This window comes from Notechis scutatus, chromosome 8 (genome assembly GCF_049901735.1).
Source record: "Notechis scutatus isolate UNSWTSFEM ecotype Mainland chromosome 8, rNotScu1.2, whole genome shotgun sequence".
NCBI lineage: Eukaryota > Metazoa > Chordata > Lepidosauria > Squamata > Elapidae > Notechis > Notechis scutatus.
Window position 1 is genome coordinate 13,045,188 of NC_142016.1, and position 9,230 is coordinate 13,054,417.

Below are 9,230 nucleotides of genomic sequence, written 5' to 3' on the forward strand. Positions count from 1 at the left end.
CTAGTCTAACCCCCTGCCCAAGTGGGAGACCTTACACCATATCTGACAAATGGCAGTCCAGTCTCTTCTAGAAAGTCTCAAGTGATGGTGCTCCCACAACTTCTGAGGGCAACTTCTGTTCCATTGGTTGATTGTTCTCACTGTCAGAAAGTTTCTCCTTATTTCCAGGTTAAATCTCTCCTTGTTCAGTTTCCATCCATTTGGCTGAGGTCAGAAAACCTAGGCAGAGATGTACTTTAATGAGAGTTCCATGGCAAACCGCCAGAAAAATCCCAGGTGTGTGCAGACTAGACTGGGAATTTAAAATATATCCCTGAAGCAGGACCTCAATTCTGTATTATTGCCAAGAAAGCTACATTGTAGAACTCAAGCAGGGGGTCTCAACTTAGGGACATTCTTACCTGCTTATACCTGTTCTTTGTCATATCAAGTGCAATGGTATACATGGTGCATCCTAACTGCAGGAAAGGGCAGGTAAGGTATATAAGATTTGTTTTGGTGGTTTGGGTTTGTTTTGTTTGTTTTTGCTTTTTGTTTCTTTTTTAAAAAAGGCCCCTGAAATCTTTCTGTGGGAAGTTAGTGCAAATGATTGGTGTCTTAAAATTAAGGAGCTCCATTCTCACAAACAGAGATAAAAAAAATTAAAAATAGAATGAAATAGAAAAATAGGATTTTAAAGCATAATTTTAAGGAAAATGCCAACAGTTTAATTATTTCCAACAGTTCTGTTCAGAATATTTTACAAATGATGGCAATGGTTAACATAGATAACAAATGACAACCTTTGAATAAATGTGTCCTTCAGTGTAAGGTTTTTTAAATTGGTTGTTTGGTTATTTTTTTAGCAAGAACAATTTATGAGGCTTAAATACCTCTGAAAGATGTAGTTTCGCTTTCCAGTATTTTGTGAAAACAAACAAAAGAAGTTGAATCATATATTTATCTGCTTAAGGAAATGTGGATAAAAAATCAAAATCAGAATTCATAATGAAATGTTGAATGCTTACTGCTTTCACAGTTGCTTCAGGCTGTTTCCATTTTGTTGTTACAAAAATTATAATTTCTTCACTAACACAGTCCAAAAAATAAATACATTGAAATGGAGTATTGTGCCATTTATGGATTATTTCCATGATCATTTTTTGATGTCTTGCTGAAATAAATTTAAAAGGAATTTCATATTGCAAAGAGTTTGAGCAAGCTTTATTGGACTTCAGATCAGTGTCTCTGAGGGTTTAAAAAAAAATTAAGAAGAAATGATCACTGATAAAGTTCTTTTGGCATTAAATGAAGTTGATGTACATCATTGTTCAAATATTAATGGTCTTAATTGATGAGATTTAGAGTTTGTATAGAAATGACTGAACTTGGCTTAGTCATAGCCAATTTAAAACTTGTGACCATTCCTTTTGCAAAGTATATTCAAAGTAACAGCATAATCTTCAGCTCTGTAAAATCCCTATTCCTTGTGCTAAGTAAATTTATCCTCATAGCTGAGAACAGAATAATTGGAGAATAAGAAAATATCCATCACTATTAATAGATTGTACCTTTCTAGACTACTTAAATAATATTTGAGGATTTTGGGATAGTAGATGATTAATGTCTTTGTATTCAGGTGAAACAGTATTACGTTAATCAAATCCAGAGGGAGGATGTATTTATCCTTTAATTATTATTTTAATATTTAATTATTTTTCATTTTAGCTCCATAGCAACAAAAATAATATTCCAAATTGGGTATATCTAAGCCTCTCTCATGTTTTTATTAATATTCTGTGGTCAACCTAATCTGTTTATCACTGTATATAATTGAAGGAAAAAGTAACTTGCCAAATATGAAATCAAGTAGGCAATAAATTGGGATGCCTAGAATAACAGAATAACAGAGGAAAAGACATTTTAAGCTATTTTACCAAATAATGAGAGCCGAAAACATTGCCCTGGCTTAAATCCTCTTTTAATCTTGCGCAGAAAAGAATAATTAATCATTAAAGCTTCTTTAGCTGGTGCCCATTGTTTGAAAAACTATGCCTATTTAAACTCACACGGATTAACATAAAATCCAGTAACCTTTAAAGCCCATTTTATGTTTGCTTAATAGTAATTAAACATATTTATTTAGTTTATTCTGCTATTCTGTGCTAATCATTTTATAGTAATATTCAACAAAGTAGTCAGGTTCAATCACATTTATTTGGAACTTTTTATTTATTTACAAAACAAATCTGTATATAATCAATTGATAGTAATTGCTACTCAACATCTTCAGAGCCCAGGAATTAGACCAACTACTTATTTAGTAGGGGTGGGGGGAGAATCTATTCCTGGTTATCTTCCTTCATCTCCATAAGTTCTGAACCAATCAATCTACAGTTCCCATCATGCCTGACCTCAGGTATACTCCTCTTCACCTGTCACACAGCTGGCAGCTCCCTGGCTGCCTACTCCACTGATAGGATGGGTTGCATCAGCCAGCAAGAGCTGGGTTTTTGTTATTGCTTAGCTTTGCAGTCTGTCCCATGCTATATAGCAGGATTAGAGCAGTGAGCTCATTGGGAAAGGATGGCATGCATGTTAATATCTGTCTGCTGGGTAAACTTCCAACTGTACTGTCTGGTAGCTGGCTTGTCACAAAGAAATGGTAAGTATGAGAGTCATCCAGAAGATTAAAAAGTATAGTGGGATAATCATTAAAGGAGTATAGTGCCCCTTAATTCTAGAGTATGACCAAGTAGCATAGTGGCTTAGAAGTGGAGTTCTCACCTCAGTCAGGAGGCTGTGAGTTCGGTCCTCAGGCGGCAGCAGATATTTCTCTCTGTGTGTGCAAAGATAAAGTATCTGCTGTGAACTCTACATAGGCATCGGGAAGGGCAGCCAGCCAGTAAACGCTCAGCTCCATCCAATGGCCTCTACTCCCCCCGCCCCATGCAAGGGATTATAAGGTAATTAAAAGAGAAAAATTCTAGAGTGTGACTATTCTGCCCAATTCTGAGGCCTTAACTGGGCTTTTCAAGCTCTGCGAAGCAGGTCAACCTCTGAGATCAAAGGAAAGATCCAAGAAGAAGCAATGGGTACCAAGGTACTGATTTGTATTCACCACCCCTCGGGTCTTTCTTAAAATGGTTTGAAAAATAGACGTGCTTCAGAGGCTCTTGTGTTGGAACTGCATAAGATGCTTGTCCCACTGAGGAGTCCAAAATCTGTCCTTTCAGAGAGATGGGTGTGATGCTTAAGATTGCAATAAGCAAATGATATACAGGTTAAAGAGAACAGAAATAATAAAATGTATTAAATCCTAAAACACCACTCTGTAGTTTTCATTTGCAGATCCTAATTGATGTTGTTAACCTTGAATGTAAAAACAAAATGATTCCAAAGTAGCAAACTATCTAGAAATTATGCTTCCTTTTTTATTTGCTTCTCTCTGAGAGATTTCTCAAGGCCAAAAGGTGCTTAGCCAACCAATGACCAGTCCCTGGTTCTTGCTTCGAGTGAGACACAACCTAGAGCTTTGAACTGAAATGATAAAAAAACAGATGTTCTTGGACCGTTTACAGCAAGATTATATAGAATAAAATATATAGGTATACACTTTAATAGGCATTTCTCATATGCCACGTGTATTCATTGCCAACACTCATTGTAGAAGTATTTTTTCCAAAGGAAAGCGCTGCTATTTTTAAGATACTAAATGGTCTCTTTCCAGTTTCTCTGTTTGCATGATTGAGCCAAAAATTCACAGTGCAGAACATAATGAATTGATAAGGAAATTGATGAAGACATCAAAAAGAAAGAAACTATTTTTCTCCACCCTCATTTATTTTAGATGAGCCTCTCCAGAGCCAGGCCTGGAAACTTTTCCTGCAGTGTTTCCACGTAGAGCAGAAAATAGCAACTATTTCATGGCTGAGTCCATGCAATATGTTCAGCTCCTTAAAGCTGAGTTATAGATCTAGCAGCTGTTTTGCAGAAGCTAAGCTTGGTTAGGTTTATTTGTGGCTTAGTGTGTTGTGCAAACCCTGTCTATTTGGACAGTGGTGTGAATACAAAACATGAATAGTTTGAGTAAGCAGATCAAAAGCATCTTGTGAATTCAGCCACTGCTTTTTTCCTAAGTAAAGCAGCTATATGAACCACCAATACATGGTATCACTATATGACATAATTGGATGTATTTCACCTGCCTTTATTTGGCACTCGGAACAGTTGGTATTTAACACTTTGGATATTCCCCTTCTAACATTTTTTTTTAATTTTTAGTTTGCTCATTTTATGTTCATTATATTCCCCCTTTAAGGTTCAACAACCAAGTTGTTGTATTATTTAAAAAAAAACTGCAAGAGAGTGTAGTAAAAGGAACTTTTATTCAAAATTTAGCTCCTTGTACAAAATTTCCAGAAGCAAAATATGCTGAACACTGGCATCTTTAAGATGTATGGACTTCAACTCCCAAACTTTCCAGCCAAAAGTGTGTGTGTGTGTGTGTGTGTGTGTGTTTGATACCAGATCCTTAGGAAGGACCAGTCTCCTGCAGACCCATATCTATTGTACAGGGCAGGCTGACCCCGGAAGCAGGGGCCAGGACAATATAGAAGGACCTGTCAGGTGCCTGTTTACTTGAATGAGCAGGATGGATGTGGAAATCAGATCATTCCTTTCCATTTTAGATGTGGGGCGTTTAGCTTCTAAGAAACTGATATTTATAACGGGCCAGTTCTTCTGTGAGGTGATGTCTCTTTTTAAACCTGATTCACACGCGCAGTATGTGTTAAGTAGTTGAGGAACTGTGAAGTGACAACAACAATAAGCTTTTGGGCAGCCGAAATTTAATAAACTACACTTTCCTTTAAAAGAAAGGAACATGTATGGTTATGTACTACCAACATATGTCTGTGCAAAAAAAAATGATGTACTCATCAATGTATAATCCACTTTTGAATTGGTTTCTGAAAATGGTTTGCTAAACAGATTTCTCCAATGTAGTCTTGAAGTATCTCTAGTGGGCATGATCAGTGGGTATTACTAACTGCATGATGAGACCTGTCAAACAGCCTCCTTGGAGGATACTGACCTAGAGGAAGCTGTTGTGACTTGAACAGGCTGGCTGAAGATTATGGGAGCTGCTGAACATCATATATGGCACACATCTGATCAATAAAGGCTGCCTTATAAAGTTACTGTTCCTCGTTCTGGATTCCTATATCAAGCTCAACCATAACCCTTGGTTTACCAAATAAAGGACCTGGTGTGAAAGATTATAAAGGGGTTGGGAAGATAGTGAGAAATAGCTGGGCTTACACACTGCTCAGAGTCAAAACCAAATTAAATTATGACTAAGCATAATGCACATTAATTAGAACCCATTGTGTTGGCATCTGCTTCAGCTTCTGGAGAGCTTGTGGCTAAGAGTTTCCACTCTCAAATGGTCTCTGATAATTTCCCTGATAAACCCTTGTTTGGTTCTTCCAAGGTGTTTGCAATCTCTGCATACATCTGTATGTTTGTGTGTATATACATATGCACATACATCTGTCTCTTATTTAGTATCCTATGACTATCACTAAGTGATATATCTTATGATTCATGATGAATGAATGTATGATGACAATGTTCATGATCCATCACTTATATCTTTTATGTACACTGATCTTATGCACCGAAGACAAATTCATTGTGTGTCCGATCACATTTGGCCAATAAAGAATTCCATTCCATTCTATTCTATTTATTCTGTATCGGGTGAAACCTGTCAAGTTGAACTTGGCTCCTAATAACTTTTGGGTACGTCCATGTAGTTTCCTCAACAATCATATGGAAGTGGTTTTCCATGGTTCCTTTTGATATATATATTTTTTAACTTCTGGCCTTGGAATTTTTTGTTGACTTCCATCCAACTTGAAATCAGCTCCAGTCCTGCTTCACTTTTTCAAGATCAGCCAAGGTTGGCTATCCTTTGCCCCCTGTGTGTTTGTCTACATCCCTGTATTTGCATCCAATCAAAAGGATAAAAGATCCCACTAGAAAGCTCACTAAAACTGCACAGTCGGGATAAATATCTAGTCCACAATTTATCTGGTACCAGAAGACCTCATTTCCTCCCACCACCACCTTTCCCAACAGTTCAACCTTGCTCAACAATAATCTCCCTGAGACAGTTCACAACAACAGCAACAGGTTCAACGGGTTCTTTTTCCAGCTATGTTGGTAAATCCTTATTGAGCCACTGTTGAGCAATGGTGAACTGTGGTTAAAAATAGTTCTTAGGTAGATATGTGTGTGTGAGAGAGAGGGGGAGGGCTTTTTCTTCTCTCGCTGCTGCTACCATAATAATTCAAGGTGCATTGGGACAAGCCAGCTTCAGCTAAACCACAAATCCCTTCTCATGCCCTTTTCTTTCTACACAAACATACCCACCACTATCCCTTTGCAGTGTAATTTGCCCAGATTGGAGGAAAAGCCACCTTTCTCCATAGACCTTGAGTCTTCCTCTGCCCCTCCTCTGCTCCCAACTGCTCCCTCATTGGCTCTGCTGCAAAATAGGAAGGCAGGATACAGAGGCATGTTGCCCTAATTGGCAGACTGGCTTGATTCATATATAGAGAAAGGCTGTTGCCGGGCAAAGCAAAAAAAAAAAAAAGGCATTAAAATACCAGTTACAGCTTCTGCTTTATGGACTGTGCTGCATGGAGCTCTTAAAAATCACAAAGCAGATCTTGTTATTGGGGCGTTGCCCCAATCAAAAATCCTTTTGTCCTGCTGAAATGAAAGTGCAAGCTAAAATAGGACTAACGGTGTCAAAGCTGCAACAACCCACATAACCATTAGGTGGTGCCAAAGAGATAGAGCAAATTCTCATTCTTGGTGGCCATCTGGTGCCCATCTGGGATTTGGCAGCCCAGACACAGCGCTGTCAGAATAGCTGGGAAAGGCAAAAGCCAAGCTTAGCAGCGTTTTATTACTGCTGCTGCTTCTAACCATGATTTTCTAGAGTCAAAATGGAACAGTTACATCCACCCTTATTTTGGAAAGAGACAGAAGAGTTTTGCACTGCTTGCATAGATGTGTGTAACTTGTGCTTCTGGGGAAATTCCTTGGGACTCTCAAGAAATAGAAGCCTGGCCCGTGCACTCTCCCATTTAGAGCTTCCATGACTCATGTGCACAATTCCAAATTATCACCAAGATTTATTACCAAAAAATTAGCTTTGATTGATGCCATCTTGGTCGCTGCAGCCTGGAGATGAAAGCCCTACACATTGGAATTTTGTCCCACTGAAATATGTGGAGCTGACTTTGCGGTATTCTGACAACAAGACTGTCAGAAAAACATTTCATTTCTTATTTCACAAACGTTGCCCGAACTGCTTTTCTCTCTGAGGTTTTTTTTCTTTTAGCCCATCATGAACTTATTTAAAGGTTAGTTTCTGGTTTTTTTTTCTCCTCTTCATCTTTCTTTTCCTCTGCCTATACATCCTCCTCACTCTGCTTCACTGGCTTTTCACGTATTTATCCTGCAAAATGCCATAGGAAAACACACTTTGCAATTCCTTGACAAGGCTTCTGTTTTTCTAGCATCTTCAGCTGCTTATGTTTCGGGAACTGAATTTCACTATGAAAAGGGGACAAAGGAGAAAGGTGTTGTTGCTCTTGCTTTCTGTTACATTTCTTTCCATTGCTTGAGAATCACTTTCCTGCCTTCACATTCCAGCCGGTGACCACTTTGTTGTTAGCGAAATGCACACGTATTGCTGTCCACTTCTGTGAATTTCACTGAAATCCTTTGCTCCTACAAAAGACATGTTTGAAAGCAAATCCTGCCATCTGATCTGCCCTAGAAGTATAACGGTGCCTTCAGGTTGAACCCAGCTCTTGTGTTCATGCCAGCCACTCAAAAGTCATATGAATTTATTTTGCCACTATATTCAGAATGCAGACTCATCTTTCTAGTCTTAACAGCCCTGTTTTTGTGGATAAGCCCCAACTCCTCCATCCAAGTATTAACTAGGATCAATTCCTGTTTAGCCAAGGTCAGGTTGACCATGCCAACCCAACAGGTTGGGTGCCCCATTCTCCGCTGAGTATCCCACCCAAAATGCTCCAGTATCTTCTATTAATTACTAAAGGGTGGGATGAGAGAGGATGGATCTTAAATTAGGTAATTCCCACATTGCACTTCTTTTCATTTAAACACATTCTCCTTGAATACAGATGGTAAAAATTTAAACATAGCTTCTCAGTTACGGCTTCTTTATGCCTTTTAAAAAATTATGATTGATTTTTTAATCTTACTAGAAATGCCTGACTCTACTTATCTGTACTTTCTTGGAATTAAATTTGTTTTAACAGCTCACAATTACCTTTTAATCTATGTGTAAATATCCAAACATCTCTTTCCTTCAGGAGAGTTTCAATCTGATGAGTCACGAGCTAATAAAAGCAGATGATTGCATTTTGTTTAATCTTGCCAATCCAGTTATATTTTGGGGGTAGGAGGGGACCCTTAACCCTAGGTTGCCATTGGTAAACAATATATTTAAACTGACTGACGTTTCTGAGTTACCAAAACCTCATTAGATTAGAAAGTTAAAAAGTGGAGGTAGAAGAGGAAACCCAGCAAATATTAAAGTGATGTTTAACCAGTGAAATATGGTTTTCAACCAGTGCTCAGTGGTTTTGTGGGTTAGCTTCCTAATACAGTAGTGCAAAATGTGTATCTCTTATAATGAAATTCATTTCCGAAACATTAGGAAGAAATCTTCAATACCATACCAGCATAGAATACAGATAGTCCTCAACTTACAGCAGCTCATTTAGTGACCGGTCAAAATTATGTCATTGAAAAAAAAATGACTTTTTCACATTTACAACCGCTGCAGCATCCCCATGGTCATGTGATCAAAATTCAGATGTTTGGCAACCGGTTCACATTTATGACGGTTGCAGAGTCCCAGGGTTATGTGATCATCACCTTTTGTGATTTTCTGACAAGCAAAATCAACGGGGAAGCCAGAGTCACTTAACAAACGTATTATTAACTTAACAACTATAGTGGTTCACTTAACAACGGTGGCAAATAAGGTTGTAAAATGGGGCAAAACTCACTTAACAAAGGTCTTACTTAGCAACAGAAAGCTTGAGTTCAATTGAGATCGTAGGTCAAGGACTACCTGTAATCCCAATTCTTGAGATGTTAAATTGCTAATTCCAATCAACTTCCAAATCAATAAA